A 24,215-nucleotide genomic window follows, 5' to 3' on the forward strand; every position below is an offset into this window, starting at 1 on the left:
ATCCATTCCTGGGGTCCCAGCTGTCACGTCCACCACACTGTCTACACACACCACAAGCACCCTTGGCAAGTTCAGAGCTTGAAGAGCTCACAGCAGTGGTGTGACCCATGCTAACAGAACTGGGTTGGAGAAGAATCCAAACTGGGTCCCAGCAGCAGGTTAAGAGCTATTAGAGTATAGAATTTGGGGTCCGGGTGTACAAAGTCACACAAAGAGAGGGTTTGGCTCCTTCCTTGAAGCTACGGCCACCTTGCCTCCAGAAACCATCTCAGCCCCTGGGGAGCATCTAAGAGGACCAGAGTGGGCCTTTCTAAAACAGTGTTTCTCATACTTTAATTTTATTTGGATCACAAAAGCCTGGGGCCGTGAGCAGAGAGCCTATTCCTGACGTCTGACGGCAGTGATCCCTGCCAGATTCTAAAGGTTAAACTTCTATCTCTACTGCTACCCGCTGCCCAAAAGAGTTCAGAAGGAAAATAATACAGAAAAGATAAACTAATTAAGGCTATACAAGCATACTTAGAAAAAACAATACATATAGAAGTTTCCTGGGAAGAAGCTCAAATTATGAGGTCAATCTAAGAGAGTTTGTGTCTTTCTCCAAAACTATCCAAGCCCAGTTTTCTCTCTGCAGAATACACTGCTTTATCGCCTTATGTAAACCATTATTTGTTGGCTCTCAATGACATGGAGTGAGTGGAAATACTAAAAATACTTTGCAACTTGGCTCTAAAGAACTAAGGAGAAAATTCTGGCTTGTAAGCTGGGTTTTGGCTCTAGTTCTATTGCTAAGAAGCCACTGTGGGTAAGTCACTCAACCTCCCATTTGATTGTCTTTGTCTAGAAGAGCATGGCAACAGGGAAGGCACTGCAGATCCCCCAAAATGAAATACGAATCAAATATAGCAATAAATATAAAATATGTATTTTGGAAAGCATACAATGGATTTATCTAGAAATCTACACATATGTAAGATGACAAAATTTACTGTTTATGTAAAGAAAACCGATCTTTTTAACTTTTAAATACTAAAAATATTATGTTTGAGGGCATTATTACAAAAAAAAAACATTTCCAGGATTTATGAAGTAGGAAACAAAGAGAAATACTTTAGAAAAAACAATTTTTGGGGGGAAACATTAATGTTAGTTTCTGTCTTACAAAGTTTTATGCTAAAGCCAAGACATGAAATAACTAGGTAACCTTACATGAGGCAAATTCACAACTGAATTACAGGCAATTTCTACCACGGAGAATTCAAAACAGCTATTTGAAAAATTTCTACCATTCAATAGTTAAAGCACATTACGTGTGAGAGAACTGAAAATAACTTGCTTATCACAAACATGCCCAGAAATTTATTTTTTAAAGTCAACATACAAGATATCATACATTAAGGATTTGATTATATATTTTCCCAGTTTAAAGGCAGAATGAAATATTTTCCCTTTTAACAAAGTTAATCATCAATCAAACAGCTTCTTACTTCTAAATAGAACAATATAAAATAAACGTACAATTTTACATTTAAGACATCATCTTTTACTGTCCCCTTGAAGTTAGTTCCCCCTGCAAAAAATGAAACAGCTGTAGACCTTCTGAATAATTACACCAAATAATTCACATTTTCTACAGTTTCCTTTTGTAGAGAAGATATACCTTGCTTCACTACCACCCGACATTTACCACCTATATTAACATCTTCTGCATCAAGTCATATGGGCAACATGTCTTAAAGTAATGAAATTTATATAAAGTTAAAACATTTCTTTAAAAATGTAAATGATTTTGTACAGAAAAAGTAACCCTTCATTCACTAAACTGTGAGCATATTATAGGTCCTTTATAAATATATCTAATTCTTCCAACCTTGAATTCTTGGTATTGATATTGCATTTTTACTTGGGCTTTAGAATATCACTCAGACATCCATATGGGACATCACCTTCCAATCCTGTAACTAGCTGCATGTAGGAAGTGAGCTGATGAAATGTGGCTAGGACAACTAAACAGATCATGAACTAAACAGCTCAGATCATGAACTCCTTATTGCCAAATTCAGACTTAAATTGAAGAAAGTAGGGAAAACCATCAGACCATTCAGGTATGATCTAAATCAAATCCCTTACCATTATACAGTGGAAGTGACAAACAGATTCAAGGATTAGATATGATAGACAGAGTGCCTGAAGAACTATGGTTGGAGGTTCATGACATTGTACAGGAGACAGGGATTAAGACCATCCCCAAGAAAAAGAAAGGCAAAATGGTTGTCTACAGAGGACTTACAAATAGCTGAGAAAAGAAAAGAACCTCAAGGCAAAAGAGAAAAGGAAAGATATATCTATCTGAATGCAGAGTTCCAAAGAATAGCAAGGAGAGATAAGAAAGCCTTCCTCAGTGATCAGTGCAAAGAAATAGAGGAAAACAATAGAATGGGAAAGACTAAAGATCTCTTCAAGAAAATTAGAGATACCAAGGGAACATTTCATGCAAAGATGGGCTCGATAAAGGACAAAAATGGTATGGACCTAACAAAAGCAGAAGATATTAAGACGAGATGGCAAGAATACACAGAAGAACTGTACAAGAAAGATCTTCATGACCAAGATAATAACGATGGTGTGATCACTTACCTAGAGCCAGACATCCTAGAATGCGACCTCAAGTGGGCCTTAGGAAGCATCACTACAAACAAAGCTAGTGGAGGTAATGGAATTTCAGTAGAGCTATTTCAAATCCTAAAAGATGATGCTGTGAAAGTGCTGCACTCAATATGACAGTAAATTTAGAAAACTCAGCAGTGGCCACAGGACTGGAAAAGGTCACTTTTCATTCCAATCCCAAAGAAAGGCAATGGAAAGAATGTTTAAACTACTGCACAACCGCACTCATTTCACACACTAGCAAACTAATGCTCAAAATTCTCCAAGCCAGGCTTCAATAGTACATGAAACGTGCACTTCCAGATGTTCAAGCTGGATTTAGAAGAGTCAGAGGAACCAGAGATCAAATTGCCAACATCCCTTGGATCATGGGAAAAGCAAGAGAGCTCCAGAAAAACATCTACTTCTGACTTATTGACTATGCCAAAGCCTTTGACTGTGTGGATCACAACAAAATGGAAAATTCTTCAAGAGATGGGAATACCAGACCACCTGACCTGCCTCCTGAGAAATCTGTATGCAGGTCAAGAAGCAACAGTTAGAACTGAAAATGAAACAAATGAAACTGGTTCCAAATCGGGAAAGGAGTATGTCAAGGCTGTATATAGTCACCCTGCTTGTTTAACTTATACGCAGTGTATGTCATGTGAAATGTCAGGCTGGATAAAGCTCAAGCTGGAATCAACATTGCTGGGAGAAATATCAATAATCTCAGATATGCAGATGACACCAACTTTTGGAAGAAAGCGAAGAAGAACTAAAGAGCTTCTTGATGAAAGAAAAAGAGGAGAGTGAAAAAGTTGGCTTAAAACTCAACATTCAGAAAACTAAGATCATGGCATCCAGTCCCATCACTTCATGGCAAATAGATGGGGAAACAGTGGAAACAGTGACAGACTTTATTTTGGGGGCTCCAAAATCACTGCAGATGGTGACTGCAGCCATGAAATTAAAAGATGCTTGCTCCTTGGAAGAAAAGCTATGACAAACCTAGACAGCATAGTAAAAAGCAGAGACATTACTTTGCCAACAAAGATCCAGCTAGTCAAAGCTATGGTTTTTCCAGTGGTCATGTATGGATATGAGAGTTGAACTATAAAGAAAACTGAGCACTGAGGAATTGATGCTTTTGAATTGTGGTGCTGGAGAAGACTCTTGAGAGTCCCTGGGACTGCAAGGAGATCCAACCAGTCTATCCTAAAGGAAATCAGTCCTGAATATTCATTGAAAGGACTGATGCTGAAGCTGAAACTCCAATACTTTGGCCACCTGATGCAAATAACTGACTCTCTAGAAAAGACCCTGATGCTGGCAAAGATTGAAGGTGGGAGGAGAAGGGGACAACAGAGGATGAGATGGTTGGATGGCATCATCAACTCAACGGACGCGAGTTTGAGAAAGACCCAGGAGTTGGTGATGGACAGGGAGATTGGCGTGCTGCATTCCATGGGGTTGCAAAGAGTCAGACACGAATGAGCAACTATATCGAAATGATAGTATTTTGGATATATAGACTAAATAAAATATATTACTGAAAGCAATTTCACTTATTGTATTTATTTTAATGTGACTACCAGAACCTTTTAAATTACATACATGTTTACATTGTTTTATACTGGATAGCACTGACATGAAATATATATGGCTGACCTTAGAGAGAATCTAATCTATCAAGTTGGCTATTTGCCTTAAGGATAGGCTGGTTCTCAGTACATGAATCACTTGCATTAATTATTTCTCTTTAGCTTAAATAGAAACACTGAATATGATTAAATTTTAGTGTGAACTAAGAACATCTCTGTGGCATATATTTTTATTCTGTGCTATTTTTAGTGCCACTAGCATGTTCTTAAGCTATATTAAGTAGTACAAAACTGTTTTGGTTTTGTGGTTCTTAGATGTATTCTTGCTTTTTATAAATTTTTTTTCTCATTTTTCCCCTTGTTCTCAGGCTATGAATTTTTCTCCCTTCCCCAGCCCCACTGTAGACATGTCTCTCTAGCAGACCCTTCTTCCCTAGTCTCCTTAAACACCTTTGGAGTTCATTTTCTGTGGACTAGGAGGTCAACTGAAGGAGTCCCTTAGCATCAGTTATAAAGTATCTTCAATTCGGCACCTGCAAAACACGTGCTGTTATCCAAACCATGTGTTCAAAAGATTCTCACAGAAAAACAGGAAGATGCAATATAATGGCTTTCTAATGAATGTTTTGTCTGCTTACAGAATTTTTTATTTTTTTTTCTGTTTAAGTTCCATTTTTGGCATTGTTCTAGATATCTCATTTGGCTGAATAAGTGAATATAGGTGTTATTATTTCCACATTTCCATTTCAAGTGTTATTTGGCTCAAAGGTGAGTGTACATTAATTAATTCCATAGCTGCCACTCTCTACCAAAAATGGTAAAGAAATCATAGCAACAAAAATCCTGAAATATGGTATGTTAAATAAAGAATGAAAATATTCCATCTGCCAAATCATTTACTTCTCAATGAAAATCCATTAGAGAACATTCAGAAAAAGACCTCTGAGGGCTCATCGTTATAAATGATTTCATGACAGTACCCAGGTGGGTGAATTTCTTTTTCACGTATTTCTATTTTGTAAGACTGTTGTTCATATTACAAAACAAGGTAGCTTTAGATTATAGCATGCACTCCAAGGTCCACCTAAAGGGTTAACCTGTGGTTCTCACACTGGTTATTAGTAGTCAAGATTAATCCACTATTTTAATTTATCAATGATGTTTGTTCTTTAAATATTTTAAGTTCTTTGGATTCTATGTATGTGTTTACTTCCATGTCAGAATATCCATGAATCCCAATGGTTAAGAAACAGAATTTCCACATCTAAATTTATTCATGAAGTTTTGAGTTTTAAAAGCCTTAGATTATAAAGAAATGAAAATACAGTAAAAATTTTAGAGAACTTTCAAAGAGTATAGTCAAATTTAGTGCTTAAAAAAAAAAACCCGGATTGTTAAAAGTGACTAATTTTATAAAAGACTGAAAACACAGAGGTCTTCAAAGAAGACTGAAAGTGAAGTCGCTCAGTCGTGTCCAACTCTTTGCAACCCCGTGGACTGTAGCCTACCAGGCTTCTCTGTCCATGGGATTCTCCAGGCAAGAGTACTGGAGTGGGTTGCCATTTCCTTCTCCAGGGGATCTTCCCAACCCAGGGATCAAACCCAGGTCTCTTGCACTGCGGGCAGACGCTTTAACCTCTGAGCCATCAGGGAAGTCTATTGAAGCAGCTAGCTTATTATTATGAAACCTAGTAAGCAGCAGGCTCAGGAGTCAGTCCACGTTGCACTGCTACAACAAATACAAGTTCCACTGCTCTAGTCACTAGGTTCAGAGATTTCTAAAACTGAAATTTTTTTTTTAAATGATGTAAGTCAGACATAACTGTCTTCCAAAAGAGCAAAACAGCATAAAGTTAGAATGCGTTTTCCAAAAAGAATAACTATTTGAAGTTGTGCTTATCATGTGCAATTTTTTATGAAATTCTGAAAACACTGGCAATAAATATCTACGTAGCAGAAGACTCCCTTGAGTGCAAAGCACATAACAAATATCCATGTTAATGCAGGATGGACCAATCACGTAGAGACATAGGCATTATATTTCTGTCCTATCCACTTTTTGATCTCTGGGTCAGGACTTAAACTCTCCATTCAAGCTCAAGCTGTCCCCCTATCCTGCAATGTGGGCATTATTAAGAAGAATCAAGCAATGTTTTTTAGACCCTGGAGCATTTTGTAGAGTATATTATTTTTCAAAACAATTTCTCACATTCTACCATATTTACTGGGGATGCTCTCCTAAAATCAACTGAAGAAAAACTTAAGCCCTTTTTAAAAATGAAGAACAAAGTGGTAACACACAAAATACCAGGGCTTACGTTGTGCTCACCTTCATGTGGACTCTAATCTTTTATTCCCCATGCTTCTTTCACAATATATCTGCTGTTGAAATTCAGTAAGGATTGAATTCCTAGTCTTTTTTAACCCTTATCCTCAATGTCTACTGAATATAAAACTGACTTTCTAAAGCTTCCAGGGGCCTATACTTGGAAGAAATGTAGAATTTAAAATGGCTTATGTTTTAGAGTTTAGGGTTTTCTTTAAGAGTATGAAGAAGCTATGTAGGCCTTCTGCGCTGAAAAAATACCATTAAACACAAAATATTGCATATAATTTCAATGAATTCATAGATTTATTGAAAAGGACCTCCCAGTGGTGGTAGATTTCAGGTCAAAAAGTCATGAGTTGTATTATTCTCATGAGTATACTGCACTGGTACTGCACAACTTTCACCTACTGTGTAGTGTATCAGTTGGGAACAGACCATCAGTGTCTGCATGGACATCTATTCTATGCACAATATTTTCCCCCAATATTGAAGATTTAGAATTTTCCCCTCAAATTTACCTGTTTTATAAAGATTAAGTCATGTATTTAGATTTAATTACATCATTAATAGTTATTGGAAAAGAAATTTTAAAAATCATGTTAATAAACAGAAGGCAATTAATTACTGTATAAATTCAAGGATGATTCATTCTGATTACTAATTAGGAAGTTGAAGAAAGACATCAACAGGGATAATACCCAGAAATTCACCATACCCATGATGAGAGAGAAAATAAGCGATAACAATAAGTATGTCAAGGGAGATAAGGAAATAATGTCTGTGTACCTTAGCCCTCATCTTTCCAAGTTCTGGACAGTGGAGTACCCCAGGATTAATTTCTTACCTCTTCTCGTATCCATCCATATTAGGCTCTAGATGACTGTATCCAGTTTCAGTTTCAAATGTTACCTACATTTGGCACCTCATAAATTGTCATCTGAAGTCCTTATATCTCTTCTGAATTCCAGAATCATATAAGTATCTACTAGACTTTTCCACTTAAGTCTAAAAGACATCTCCTGTCTCAAATCAAAACCTTATTTTCTCTCTCAAACCCTGTTGCTCCCAAGGTTTTCTCCATCTCAGTAAAATGGCATTTCCAGTTGCTCAGACCAAGAGCCTTGCTGTTCCACTACACTTCTCCTAGAAAGTATATACTCACTCGGACAAGTTGTTTCCCTACCACATTAGCCGTGTAGTCAAAACCACCATCACCCCTCATCTGAATTATGGCCTGATGCTTTACCCTTTCCCTTTATTCTTCATACAGCACTCCACTCTCCACTCTCCACTTTGTAAAGTCAAAATGCATTACAATGACTTGTAAGAGCCCACAAGACATATCCCCCAAATCCTTCTCTAAGTCTGTCTTCTACTATAGGTACTGTGCCCTCTGACCACTCTGCTCCAACCACAACCACCTCCTTCAGTCACCTCACCCCGCTTCTTCTACCTCCAGGCCTCTGCTCTGGATGTCTTCTGCCTGGATGGTTCTTTCGCCACGTATTTGCATAACTTCCTTCTCCTATTCTTTCAGGATAAAATATAACCTCATGAATTAATCCTTTCTTCATTTTCCTGGATAAAATAATAGGTTTTCATTCCACTTCACCCATGCACACTTAATTTTCTGTCTTACTTTTTTTTTAATCACCATCTGAAATACTACATATCTATTTTTAAGTCTGTTCACTATTTGAGCTCTGCAAAAGGATAACTGGAAAGAGAGGAGAGATTTGGGACTCATTTTGTTCTGTTTGCTGCTTTCTCTGCAGTATTTAGGACAGTGCCTAACGCCTGGTAAATTCTTGATAAATAGTTATTTAGTGATGGAGTCTTTGTCTTTAGTTTGAAGAATATAATTCAGGGAGGTGAAAGCACAAGAAATGGCTGAGGAAGTGCTCATGGTGATGGATAACAGCCACTTGGACTGGTGTGGCAGAAGGGAAATCAGAATATGCAATAATTAAGATGCATATTTGAAGTAGAATCAGTCGCATTTTCTCATAGATTAGATTTAGAAGCAGAAGGAAGAAAGTGAATCTCATCTGATGTCCAGATTAATGACTAGAGTTAAGTATGTAAACATCCACTGGATCATCAAAAAAGCGAGAGTTCCAGAAAAACATCTATTTCTGCTTTATTGACTATGCCTTTGACTGTGTGGATCACATAAATTGTTGAAAATTCTGAAAGAGATGGGAATACCAGACCACCTGACCTGCCTCTTGAGAAATCTGTATGCAGGTCAGGAAGCAAGAGTTAGAACTGGACATGGAACAGACTGGTTCCAAATAGGAAAAGGAGTACGTCAAGGCTGTATATTGTCACCCTGCTTATTTAACTTCTATGCAGAGTACATCATGAGACATGCTGGGCTGGATGAAGCACAAGCGGAATCAAGATTGCCGGGAGAAATATCAATAACCTCAGAAAAGCAGATGACACCACCCTTACGGCAGAAAGTGAAGAGAAACTAAAAAGCCTCTTGATAAAAGTGAAAGAGGGGAGTGAAAAAGTGGGCTTAAAGCTCAACATTCAGAAAACGAAGATTGTGGCATCTGGTCCCATCACTTCATGGAAAATAGATGGGGAAACAGTGGAAACAGTGTCAGACTTTATTTTTGGGGGCTCCAAAATCACTGCAGATGATGACTGCAGCCATGAAATTAAAAGATACTTCCTCCTTGGAAGGAAAGTTATGACCAACCTAGATAGCATATTCAAAAGCAGAGACATTACTTTGCCAACAAAGGTCCGTCTAGTCAAGGCTATGGTTTTTCCAGTAGTCAAGTATGGATGTGAGAGTTGGACTGTGAAGAAAGCTGAGTGCCAAAGAATTGATGCTTTTGAACTGTGGTGCTGGAGAAGACTCTTGAGAGTCTCTTGGACTGCAAGGAGATCTAGGCAGTCCATCCTAAAGGAGATCAGTCCTGGGTGTTCATTGGAAGGACTGATGTTGATGCTGAAACTCCAATACTTTGGCCACCTCATGCGAAGACTGACTCATTGGAAAAAACCCTGATGCTGGGAAAGATTGAGGGCAGGAGGAGAAGGGGATGACAGAGGGTGAGATGGCTGGATGGCATCACCGATTCACTGGACATGAGTTTGCGTAAACTCCAGGAGTTGGTGATGGACAGGGAGGCTGGGCGTGCTGCGGTTCATGGGGTCGCAAAGAGTTGGACACGACTGAGCAACTGAACTGAACTGAAGTGTGTAAATGATGATGCCATAAATACAGCTGAGCGATTAACAGAGGAAGATGCATTCGTCAGGAGTTGGTCGGATCACAACTCCTGTTTTGGATATTTTAGATGTTGGTCATACATTGAAATGAAGTGTCAAGTACGCAGTCTGATATCTAAGCCTGGATTTGAAGTAGTACTGAAGGCTGGAGATTTCATTGGGTATAAGTCCACACACACTGATTTTAAAGCCGTGGATGAGATTTTCTAAGAAATAAGTTTATCTAGAGAAAGAGGACCAGGAACGCACCACAGGGCCATCCAATATTTATCACTAGGGCAGTAGAAAAGAAGGCAACCAAACGAATGAAGAGTGAGTGAGGGAGGAGGTGGTTTTACAAAAGCTAAGAGAACACTGTCTCAAGAAGATGAAACTATAAAAAAAAAAAAAAACAGAATTAATGTCTCTAACTTCATAAAGTTGAAGGCAGATGCAGGCTGATTAGTGGATTTGGTGTTGGGGATCCTAGAAAATAATTGTCTGATAGCCTCTGTTTTCCCAAGAAAACATGAATTGTGATCAACAGCTAGGACTTGGGAGTGAATATAAGCTACTGGGGGAAACAAAGAAAACATTCTTATTACAGGAAATGAAAAAGAAAATGTACTAGCAAAATAAAAAATGTCATATCTCTTCTAGTTCTAGAATTCAATTTACTCATTTTCCAAGGAATTCCATAAACACTAAATCATATAACAGATGAACAAAGGGCACAGAGGATTTTTAGGGCAGTGAAAACACTCTGTATAATATTATAATGATGGATATATGCAATTATACATTTATTCAAACCATAGACCATACAACTCCAAGAGTGAACCCTAAGGCAAGCTATGGACTTTGAGTGATTATGGTGTGTCAATGTAGGTTCATCCTTGTTAAAAAATGAAAAAGTACGGTCTGGGGAGTGATGCTGATAATGGAGGAGGTTGTGCTTGTATGGGGGCAGGGAGCACATGGAAAAATCTCTGTTTCTTCCTCTCAATTCTGTTATAAACCTCAGACAACTGTTGAAAAATAAAAACTCTAACAAGAGATTAACAAAAGGAGGAAACACTTTGAGGAGACTAGGGAAATCTTTTTGACAGAGTAAAGATCCAAGGGGAGTCTTTGTGGTTTAGTTAGGACTTGAGAGAGAGGAAATGAGAAAAGAATATGCATGGACTAGAGACACAGGTGTCCGCAAAGAGGCGAAGGTAGAAACGTACACGGTGTCAATGTTTGAGTCTACTGCTGAAATATTTCACAAGCTACAAAACCACTTAATAGAGATACACAAATTGCCAAACTTTCTCACTTGCATCATTCCACCACTTGCTCTTTCTAACAAGATGTCTTAATAACTCAAAGGATTATATTGCAAAGCAGATTCACTTCCCCTCCATAAATCAGCTTCTGTCCCCTACATCGCCCTAAATTCTAGAAATGAGACCATGATCACTTTGTACCGCAGCGTCATAACATGTGTGACCTCAGGTGGGTCCTTCATCTACCACAGGCGGCCTCGGGCTCAATAGCTCATCTGCTCCTTCTTTCTCCCTCTCACTGTCATCATCCATCATCTAAAGCTCACACGATGGCAAGCATCTTTCACCTAATCTAGATTTCTCAAGTGTCTCACAGTTAAAATGGATCTTATTAGTACTCTTGAATCACAACTCTTATCATATTCTCCCCTCAAATCTAAAACCTCTGACTTCTCCTTCATTTCAGTTCAGTTCAGTTCACTTCAGTCGCTCAGTCGTGTCCGACTCTTTGTGACTCCATGAACCGCAGCACGCCAGGCCTCCCTGTCCATCACCAACTCCCGGAGTTCACTCAGACTCACGTCCATCGAGTCAGTGATGCCATCCACCCATCTCATCCTCTGTCACCCTCTTCTCCTCCTGCCCCCAATCCCTCCCAGCATCAGAGTCTTTTCCAATAAGTCAACTCTTCGCATGAGGTGGCCAAAGTACTGGAGTTTCAGCTTTAGCATCATTCCTTCCAAAGAAATCCCAGGGCTGATCTCCTTCAGAATTAAATAGTTGGATCTCCTTGCAGTCCAAGGGACTCTCAAGAGTCTTCTCCAACACCACAGTTCAAAAGCATCAATTCTTCGGTGCTCAGCCTTCTTCACAGTCCAACTCTCACATCCATACATGACTACTGGGAAAACCATAGCCTTGACTAGACGGACCTTAGTCAGCAAAGTAATGTCTCTGCTTCTGAATATGCTATCTAGGTTGGTCATAACTTTTCTTCCAAGGAGTAAGTGTCTTTTAAATTCATGGCTGCAATCACCATCTGCAGTGATTTTGGATCCCCCCAAAATAAAGTCTGACACTGTTTCCACTGTTTCCTCATCTATTTCCCATGAAGTGATGGGACCAGATGCCATGATCTTCGTTTTCTAAATGTTGAGCTTTAAGCCAACTTTTCACTCTCCACTTTCACTTTCATCAAGAGGCTTTTTAGTTCCTCTTCACTTTCTGCCATAAGGGTGGTGTCATCTGCATATCTGAGGTGATTGATATTTCTCCCGGCAATCTTGATTCCAGCTTGTGTTTCTTCCAGTCCAGCATGTCTCATGATGTACTCTGCATAGAAGTTAAATAAGCAGGGTGACAATATACAGCCTTGACGTACTCCTTTTCCTATTTGGAACCAGTCTATTGTTCCATGTCCAGTTCTAACTGTTAGTATCTCTTAATTAAAATCTGAACTCTTCCACCTTGTATTTAAGGCAGTGTGGAAACTAAACCAAATTTTTCTTTAAAACTCAATTCCCCAATACAAGCTCAGTATTCCCTAGTACAAGCTGTAGATTGTGTCTCTGCAAATTTGCCATGTCTATTCCTCACGTACTTGCTTATGCTGTTCCTTTTAGTCTGAGTGTGCTTCCATCAAAAAAAAAAAAAAAAAGACACACACACATGCATACATATGCACTGATCTTGCCACTTGAAATCCTATTCATCAGTTTAAATAGTGCCACTTTCTACACAAACTCCCCTCATAGCTACATCACAAAATGTTCTCTTGCTTCTCTGAAGTCAAACAATATTCCTTTATTATTCTCATGTTACTCTAGACTTGCAGTGAGAAAATCCACACTTACATTCATTCCCTGTCCATTAATAATTACATGACTTTGGATGACTCATTTGACCTCTCTGTGCCTCAGTTTTCACATCTGTAAAATGTAAGAGCTTTAAAATTAGTAAAATATGGCACAAGCTAAGTCTCCATTCATGTAATTGGTATTTGTTGAAGACCTTGGTGAATCACTGTTAATTTATAAAATAAAGTATTTCTCTATATAAGAAGTAGAAGACAGACTTTATTTATTTAGGAATCTGGAAAGCAATTTTAACATATATAATCCAGCATTTTAAAGTTTATAATGGATAAAAGCAGCAAAAAGGCATATCATTATTACCTTAATAAATAGTAAGTATCTATTATGTGCTAAGCTACTTGAAAACAAATATTTATAAGAAATAGAAACACTACAAGCACATTGTACAATGTCTAAAGAAATTTTTTTAAAGTTAGAACATTGCTACATTGCTGAAAATGTCTTTTGTTATAGAAAAAGTAAGCATTACACACATCTTTGATATAAATATTACACCCAACATCTTGACTGAAAAATGAAAAGGCCCATCAATAATTTTGTCATGATTTTGTTTTCATGACATGAACAAATCCATCAGAGGAATTCTTTAATGGGTTGACCAGTTGGTTGGCAACGTGAAAACACAGGCTTGCCTAGATCATAAAATAATTTGCCAAATCAATCAACTTAGTAGAAACAAAATCAAACAACACTAGCAAAAATTTCCAAATGGATGGGTGGAACTCCCACTTTTCAATCTGTTGTTTTGGAACTACAGGCGCATAGTGTAAAACTTAACATTCTGAAGGATTTCTTACTTCCACTTAATTAGGTAATACTTTAGAGAAGGCAGATTTTACTTTTATGATGGAATTTTCTCTGATGTACTAAACTTAGAGGAAAAGAAAAGTGTGCAGCAGATATGAGGATGACTGGAAAACTGGAGAGACAGAAAGGAGTTGAAGGAAATAATTTTTTGCTGCAAAGTTTACCTAGTTGATATTCAGTGGGAGCAGAAGCAGCAGCTAAGCATGTAAGCATAAACCAAAGACGGAAAGAGAGTTCGAGATGAGATTGTTAGGTTTATTGAGTAGGCTCAGTAGGGATCAAGGAAGAGTCCTAAGGGGAGAGAGGTGGTCAGATTTTTCAATAACGATTTAATCTACTGGACAAGCCTAATTCATGCTCAGAAGTTAATTTTCTATCCCTTTTCTTAGCTTAGTATCTAAAAAGTGCCACTTCTCAAGTTACAAGCTTTGCCAACTCTTTTTTACACTATCGCTAAAAACTTTACAAACAGTAACAAAAAGAAGTTTGGTTAAAATGGATTTATTATAGTTTAAGATCCAATTATTTAGATGAAAAAAAATCAAAGTAGAGACTAAGAGAGTGTGAGACAAACATAACCTGAACTGTCAGTAATTCTAGAAAAACTCATGAGGAGAGACCAAACAAAAGAGATTAAAAGAAATTAGATCTCCCTGTGAAAAGGTCTTTCTCTTTTAACTAATAAAAATAGCCTTTCAAACAACCTTATTTAAAACTTGAGCTTCCAGGGCTGACCAGTTTGCCTTTACATCACCTTACATTCATTAACTTTATAAGATCTGGGGAAAGGCATGCCAAGGACAGTTAGTTTACACACCACTAAACAGAAGGTGGACGAGCTAATGCAATCTCTGTCACTGAAAACAGATCCTGGGCTGAAGTTGATTGTTGTTTTTTTCTGTTTTTCTGTGACAAACTTATTTTTTCCTGAAGAAAAAAATTCATAAAAAGCAGGAATTTGATATTTTTCTTAAATCTACACACTTGGCATGTTCATGAAGGACACTGGATTTGTTTCCCTGTTAAAACTAACAGTAAATAGTGATTTCAAAATCTCAAGGAATTAGGATCATTCTCTAAAGTGCTGAATGAATCTACCAAGGGAGACTGCAATTTCAAGCCAATTTCAGTTTACTTTTTGCCTTGGGCAGGTCTCTGCTAATTTTTCTATACTTATAAGCACTGTTGACTTCATATAAGACACCAGTTTTTGACAATGTTTGAAGATTTATGAAAAGTGATCTGGCATCATTATACAGAACACCCTTTCAACATACACTTGTGGAAACAAGCTGTGATTCCTAATCAGGAGGTTCACTTAACTTAAGACGAACTGAAACCCAGGATTCCACATCTGTTTACGGCAATTCACTGACACATGCCTTAGAACTCAGACACCATTCCTGATCCCAGGGGAATGCTGAACCTATTCCTGCAGCCATCATAAACAGAATTCCTGGTACATGAGGGAAAATAAACTACTACTTCTTTAAGCCACAGTAATTTAACTTTTTCTTACCTGAAGAAGAAATCATCTAACTGATATTTCTTACCTGGGGAATGAACTACATTATATGAACAAACAAACAAAACAAACAGAAGAAAAATAAGCCACCTTCTCAAACAGTTGTCACAATAGATTTATGGACTCTAAGGTCACTTGGGTGTTCAATACAGCCCAGCAATCCTGACCCTCCTCTTCTCAGCATGTTTTCAGGTCTCCAGAAGGGCTATTTCCATCCTCCATTCTGTTAACCCTGTCACTTAGTAATTTCCCTTCCAAATGTGTACAGAAAACAGGAGATTTCAGTCTCTTACCCACCACAGTCCATCTTCTGTTCCTACCACTCTGTCCATCCCAATCTCACCAACCATGTTTGTGGACTCTTCTTGTTTGACCTTCATTAAGTTCCTCAGGTCCTCCTTTTTCACATTTTCTTCAACCTCTCTTCCCTTTAATCTCAGAGTCCCTTTCCAGAACACTCCTCAAAGTCTCCACATCCTGTGTTTACCCCTTTAATGTCAGTATTTTCCAGGAGTCTGTCATTTGCCCTCTATATACTCACTCTTCCACCTAGATTTTTCTTTGCATGTGTATCTGATTGCTCACTAAAAATCCCACTTTGATGTCTCAAAGACACCATGTTCAAATTTGAAGTCATGTCTTTTGGCGCCCCCAAGCCTCCTACTCATCACAGAAGTCTCGGTGGAAGACGTCATCAGTAGTAACTCAAGGCAGAGATCTGGCATTATCTTCTGTCCCTTAACCTCCTGCAAACTTCACATGGACTCCAGCATCATCTCATCTTATCTGTTCTTCCACCAGATAGGTTCCAGACACTTTTCTCCATACTCCTTGACACCTTTCTCCAATACACCATCATCTGTCTCCTAGAATATGACCACAGACTCCTACCTGGGCATGATCCCTGCTCGGCTCACCTCCGCCCCACCTCCCACCATCCACTCTCCTCTGGCAACCAGCCATGTGTTCTCTGTATCGGTAAGTCTGCTCTCATTTTGCTTTGTTTGCCCCCTTGCTTGTTTTTAGATCTCACATATATGTTTTTCCTTGACTTGTTTCACTTAGCACAACACCTTCAAAGTCCATCCATGTTATAAATTTTCATAGCTTTTAGTTGCTATATAGTAAGATTTATTATCCCATTTAGATACCATGCATGATGTAAGAGATCCAACATTAAGATTTAAGCACTGAAACAGTGTGAAAGAGAGGGAAGTATTTGCACAAACTTAAAAAGTAATAAATCTGGAGTCTACCACTGCCCCCAGCCTCCCTCCTCACCTACTCCTCAGGTTTAAATCATTCAAAGAAATTCTATACATCCATGTATCAGAAAGCTTGATTCTTTATCTCTTATGTTTTCACATTTTGAGCTTCGGAAGAAAGGTTAGGAAATAGGAGACAATATACAATTTCTCAAAAATACCAACCACAGTCACTTTCAAAATGAGAAATTTCCAAATGACCTGGAGTAAAATGATATAGTGTCATTTAAGGCAGAAAATGTGAAGCCTTGGAAGCTATGCTTTAATGCATTCAGCTGCATTCTATTATCTCATGCTTGAGAGTCAGCCCCATGGACTCCTCCATTATATTCTTCATTAAATCTATCATTAAAGCCTTGAAAAGAAGCATCCTTGCTATGCTTTTAAATGAATACATTAAATATGTTCAATGACCCAGGGAAAGTGTTCAGGAATGTCTGGAATAGAATGGAATTAATCTTTCACTTAAATAGCACTAGCAACTCTTCAAAGTATCTGTATGTTTCAGTAGAGGCTGATTCATTGGTTATAGGTTTATATACTAAATAAACCAATAAGTAGGTCTTGACTGATGTATGCTCAGCACTATTTGGCACAGAAAACTATACAAGAGAAGTAATCAATATAGTGCCTAGTTTTGGAGAAAGAATGAGACTCACATGACACTACTAGAGAATGACCCCAGGTCACATATATTTAAGTGCAAAATGATCCAAGATTGCAAATATTTATAGTGCTGCTCTGAAAACCTCAGAGAAGGGAGAGGTCATTCCAAGTATATGCACAGAATCAGAAAACTTTAGGGCTTAGAAATAATCTATTAATAATTTGACTTGCTTATTTTACAGATAAATAAAATGAGGCCAACAAAAATAAAAGATAAGAAAAGAAAGGAAATAACTGTTTTACAAAAAAATATTACATATTCTTTGTATACATTATTTCAGTTACTCCTGGCACCAAGTCTACAAATTTGGTGCCACTATACCCATTTCATAGGAAGTCTATGATGTTGAGAGATGGATTGTTTTTGTGTAAGTTTTCAAAACTCAATTCATATTAGGTTTCCTTAATTTTAAATCTTATTTTACATAGCATGAAAAATAAGCAGATTTTATGCACAAGGTGCATTCATATATTTTACTTGAATTAATGTTAAAATAATATAATACCTCCAATAATATAAAATTCCCTCCTGCCCCCTTCTGTGATGACTTTTGGATGAAATGTTATGCAAGTCAGAAAGATCTAAAATAAATATCAAGTAGTTCTGAAATAACAAATATTTTTATCACCCATTTTCTAGTTGTTTTGCATATATTTACTCATTTAATTAGCCATCATAACAATGCTGGAAAGCCTGTCACTTGAGCCCATGTAGGTAGTCACTGTGTACTGCTACCATTCACTGAGAAGGAAGGAAATAAGAGATTTAGCAAGAGATTCAAGGAATTTGGCTGCTGCACCAACAATAATAAAGGGTGCCCTGGTGAGCAAAAGGACTGAGATTCTGGAGGAAAGGAACAGCTGAAGAAGAGGAGGCATGAGCACCTTTACAAGGATCAGGCATCCGAAAGAACAGAGTAGAGCTCTTGGCAATTTTCTCACTGAAATATTTCCCTTTCTCTTTACAAGAATAGTGACTAGTATATATTTGTGTTCTAATTATGTTGAAGCTGAAGATTGGGTTAATGATGATACAATTTCTCTGTAGCATTACCACACCGAAGCTTTCTGCCCTGTTTGAAGAAAAGTCTTTAAAAATATTTTCAGCAGAAAATTTAAGATTATTGCCTTCACTTGGATTGCTTATTTTTATCTTACTCTCTTCTTGAATTTCCTATTTCACACAATCACTTGGGAAAAAATTACCAATAAGTCTTGGATATAGCAATGGAGCAAAGGAACAATTAAACTGGATCTTTTGGTTAAAACTGAATTTCTATCCATATTTCCCTTCACTATATAACAGTTAATTGCCAGTGTATTTTGCTATTTGACTATTTGAATAATTAATTTAATAAATAGTGTTTATTAAAACAATCTAATAATTTAAGTTCTTAATGATTAATTTGTATATAAATTTAGCAGTTTTCATAATCATTACTTATTATGGATGTTACTTCTTAAATAACATTTATGCATATATCACTTAAAATTCCAATACATAAGCTGATTTAAGCTACATTTAGAATGAATACCTAAATTTGAAAGTATGTAGTCAGATATTAATGATAAATCTGCATGACATGCCTTGTTCTTGTTCCTGAGATTTAATCTAATGGCACCTATAATAGCTCACAATCATTGATCACATGGAGTAAGTTCAGCTAAATAAGGGGAAAAAGGACACTGAAAAAGGCATTTGGCTTATCAGTTCCAAATGTCAAGCGAAAGTCAAAGGCAAATAGTTTTCACCTCTTAACTAGACTAAGCCACACTTTGGTAAAGACCAAGCTATTACATTTGTTTTTACTCTGAAGAGTCTAAGAATCTGTTCAGGAGAAAGAAAATAGAAAATCCAGGGGTAGAACCAAAAAAGCATTATTTTTATGAACAATGTTTTAAAGTTAAAATTGAAATGCAATAAATGGCATCTGTTAGGTGTACGATATGACACATTAGTATAAATATATGACCAAGAGGAAAATGAACCACGTGTCACTTAGCAAATCTTCCCGTGCCTCGTAAATTCATACCTCCTGCCCATCTCCACTCCACCACCACCCCTCCCTGGCCCCAGAAAACCTCTAATCTGTTGTTTCTCACTATACGTTACCTTGCATTTCCTAGGATTTAATATTTATTAAATTTTAAAATGTGTACTTTTTTGTGGACAAGGTTCTTTCACTTGGGATAATTATTTTGAGACTAATTTGTTACAGGGGTTTATCAGCAGTTCATTCTTTTTGTTGCTAAGAAGTAATCTGTTGTATGGAGTGATAAGTGGGGATTTAAGCATTCACAAGATGATGGACATTTGGGTTATACCCAGTTTTGGGTTATTATATAAAGTTGCTAGAAACATTCATGTGCAATTCTTAGTACGAAGATATGCTTTCCTTTGTCTCCAGTAAATACTTAGGGATGAAATTGTTGGATCACATAATAGCTGTTCAGTTCAGTTCACTCGTGTCCAACTCTTTGAAACCCCATAGACTGCAGTTCGCCAGGCTTCCCTATCCATCACCAACTCCTAGAGCTTCCTCAAACTCATGTCCATTGAGTCGGTGATGCCATCCAACCATCTCATCCTCTGTCATCCCCTTTTCCTCCCGCCTTCAATCATTCCCAGCATCAGGATCTTTTCAAATGAGTTAGTTCTTCGCATCAAGTGGCCAAAGTATTGGAGTTTCAGATTCAGCATCAGTCTTCCCCAGGGATATTCAGGACTGATTTCCTTTAGGATGGACTGGTTGGATCTCTTTGCAGTCCAAGGGACTCTCAAGAGTCTTCTCCAACATCACAGTTCAAAAGCATCAATTCTTCATTTCTCAGTTTTCTTTATAGTCCAACTCTCACATCCATACATGACCACTGGAAAAACCATAGCTTTGATTAGATGGATCTTTGTTGGCAAAGTAATGTCTCTGCTTTTTAATATGCTGTCTATGTTGGTCACAGCTTTTCTTCCAAAGAGCATGCATCTCTTAATTTCATGGCTGCAGTCACCATCTGTAGTGATTTTTGAGCCCCCCCAAAATAAAGCCTGTCACTGTTTCCATTGTTTCCCCATCTATTTGCTATGAAGTGATGGGACCCGATGCCATGATCTTAGTTTTCTGAATGTTGAGTTTTAAGCCAACTTTTAATGTTGAGTTTTAAGCCAACTTTTAAGTATCACTGTAAAGTGTTTCCGGAGAAGGCAATGGCACCCCACTCCAGTACTCTTGCCTGGAAAATCCCATGGACAGAGGAGCCTGGTGGGCTGCAGTCCACAGGGTCGCTAAGAGTTGGGCATGACTGAGTGACTTCACTTTCATTTTTCACTTTCATGCATTGGAGAAGGAAATGGCAACCCACTCCAGTGTTCTTGCCTGGAGAATCCCAGAGATGGGGGAGTCTGGTGGGCTGCCGTCTATGGGGTCACACAGAGTCGGACACGACTGAAGTGACTGAGCAGCAGCAGCAGTAAAGTGTTTCACAGCATAAAGGAGTATCAACTGCTGTTTGAAAAATACTATTTCTTGAAGCTGTAGAACTGAAGACAAGCCTCCAGCTATTTTTCAGCCAGAAAATTCTCAGCTCATGGAGAATACCACTAGCTCTCTGTCACATGGCTCCCTCCACTGACTCTCACCACCACATGTCAACCTACCTTCCCATGGCCAGCAGTGTCATCCTTCTCATGTTTTGAACCTCAGACTAAGGTTGGACTAAGGTTGGACTATTGTTTTTATGTCTCACCTGATAAGGTTATACCTATCCAGGGTAATCTCCTTATGATTACCTTAAAGTCACCTAATTTGAGATCTTAACTACATCTGTAAAATCTCTTCACCTATGTCATATAATGCAAACTAGTAAAAGGAGTTACATAAATCACATTCTTCTCTGTCCCTTCAGAAAAGAAAAAATCATAGGAACTAAAATTTTTTAACAAGATCAATAAAATTGATAAAACTCTAATCAGATTGATCAGTAAAAAAGATAGGAAAGAGACAAAATTACAAATGTCAGGAATGAGATAATATCATTGCATAGCCTACCTATAATGCAGCATTAGAATGGTAGAGAAATATTATGAATTACAAGTCTAGCTTTTTAATCCAATCTGACAAATTCTGACTTTGTAGTATTAGATCAATTGTATTCAGTGTGATTATTAATATGATTAAATTTAAATCTATCATCTTGCTATCTTTTTTCTATTTGTCCTTTATTCCTTCTTCCTGTCTTTCTTGCCTTCTTTCAGGTTAAGTATTTTATGATACTATTTTATGTCTTGTGTTTGGTTACTTTAGGGATCGTTTTAGGATTTATAGTGTACAACTGTAACCTTTCATAATCTACTTCATCAGATATTATACCACTTCACATTTAGCTTAAAGATCTTAGTATTTTATCCTTTAACTTTTGTGCTATTGTAGGCATACGTTTTAATTCTTTGTGTGTATCAGTATTTTTATCCGTTCATTTGTTGACAGATACTTAGAATGTTTCCATATCTTGGTTATTATGAATAATGCTGCAACAAACATGGAAATGATGATATTTCTTTGAGATGTTGATTTCTTTTTGACACATACCCAAGAGTGAGACTGCAAGATCATATGGTAGCTCTGCTCTTATGAAGGACTTCCAAACTATTTTCCATACTTGGGGCTAAGCCAAATTCTTGGGTATATGAGTTTATAGTTTTATCAAATTTGGAAAAATTTCAACCAGTAATTCTTCAAATAGTTTTTTGCCCCACACTCTTCTTTAGGAACTCTAATCATGTTTATAAGAAATTGTCCTACAGCTACTGATGCTGCTTTTTTTTTAGCTCTCTTTCTCTATGTATTTGTTTTGGGTAGTTTCTATAGCTATGCCTTCAAGTTTAGTAATCTTTCATTCTGAAAAGTATAATCTGCCCTTAATCCTCTGCAGGGTAATTCTGATCTCATTGTAGCTTTCTGTATCTTCTATTTCTATACTTTTCAAATACAGTACATATGAATATACTGTACAAACATAAACAAAACTGTTTGATATCTTTGTGCTAATTATATAACATCTCTGTCAGTTCTCAGTCATTTTTGATCAAGTGATTCGTCTCTTGTGTTACATTTTCCTACATTTAACACACCAGGTAATATTTTTATTGCCAGAGATTGTGATTTTATCTTACTGGGATCTAGACACTTTTGTAATCCTATAAATATACTTATGCTTTGTTATGGAACCAAGCTAGTTACTTGGAAACAGTTTGATCGTTTTAGGTTTTCAAGATTTCTTTGTAGTGGAATAGAGCTGTGCTTAGTCCAGGACTAAGTTATTCACCACACAGGTGCAAGGCTCCTTATTCTTCCCAGTGCTCCATGAAGTTTTCAGTTTGCTTGGTGCACCAGTTACTATTACAGCCCCTGTAGTTCTTCCTTCTCCCAGACTCCAGAGGTCTGGTCACATGGAGGCACACTCGGATCAGTAGTCTGTTGAATACTCAAGGGAGAACTACCCAGGTTTCCAGAGTTCTTTATCTGCTTAGTCCTCTTCTCCCTACAAATACTCTGCCTGGAAACTCAAGTTGCCTTGGTTTCCATAGTGTCTCAGCTTGGTCTCCTCAATGCAGGAGCTCCACAGTGTTCTGCCTGGGTTTCCCCTCTCTGCACTGCAGCTGGAAACTCAATCACAGCTATACACTGAGTTAATTATAAGACTGTCTTGTTTGTTTCCTGTCTCAGAAATTGCTGTTTCTTGTCTGATGGCCAGTAACTTGCAACGCATTTTTTCATACATTTTCCCCCATTTAATGGTTGTTTTTGGCAGGAGGGAAAATTCAGTCCTTGCTATTACAAGCCAGATGTGGAACTCAACAATTTATAAGTGTTATTGTTTTTAAAGACATGAGCATCCCAGTAAGAGCCAAGCAAAATGGTCTATCATCAACCATTTTCTTCAAATAGAAAAAGGAATATATGGTGTCTAATTTAGTTTTAATTTCTAGAGACTGCATCTAGAAGGAATGAAAAATATGTGTGTATGCATTTATTAATTTTATATCCCCAGTGTCATATAAATATGTTCTACATATTCTAACTCCCCAGGGAAATCTCTGGGAAACATAATAATTGGCAGGATACAATTTAATTATCCTGAAACCCTGGCCACCACTGTTTAAATGCCTTCAAAAGCCCATTTCACAAACCTTACATTATAACATGAATTTTTTTTATCCCTCCTAATTATTCTAAGTGGAAGAATGAAGAGAAGTGAAAAGTAAGGGAGAGAAGGAAAGATACATCCAATTAAACGCAGAGTTCCAAAAAACAGCTAGAAGAGATAAGGCCTTCTTCAATGAACCATGCTTAATAATACAAGAAAACAACAAAAGGGGAAAGACTATAGATTTCTTCCAGAAAACTGGAAACATCAAGGGAGCATTCCACCCAAAGATGGGCACAATAAAGGATAAAAATGGTAAAGACCTAGAAGATGCTGAAGAGATCAAGAAGAGACAGAAAGAATATATGGAAGAACTGTATAAAAAAAATCTTAATGAACTGGATTACTACAATGGTGTGGTTAGTCACCCAGAACCAGACATTTTGGAGTGCGAAGTCACGTGGGACTTAACAAGCACTGCTGTTAATAAACCTAGTGGATCTGAGCCACCAGGGAAGACTCTGAAACACCAGCAGAACTATTCAAATAGTTCATCATCCCTAAAGGATGACGCCATGCCATCAAGGTTTTGCATTCACTATGTCAGCAAAACAGGAAGACTCAGCAGTGGCCACAGGACTGGAAAAGGTCAATCCTCATCCCAATTCCCAAGAAGGGTAGTACTAAAGAGTGTGCTAACCATTGAACAATCATACTCATCTCCCATGCGAGTGAGGTCATGCTTAAAATCTTGCATTCTAGGTGTCAGCATTATGTGAACCAAGAGCTTCCAGATGCCCAAGCTGGGTTTAGAAAAGGAAGAGGAACTAGAGATCAAATTGCCAATTCACTGGATTATAGA

The sequence above is a fragment of the Capra hircus genome, chromosome 27, assembly GCF_001704415.2.
Source record: "Capra hircus breed San Clemente chromosome 27, ASM170441v1, whole genome shotgun sequence".
In the NCBI taxonomy this organism is placed as follows: Eukaryota; Metazoa; Chordata; class Mammalia; order Artiodactyla; family Bovidae; genus Capra; species Capra hircus.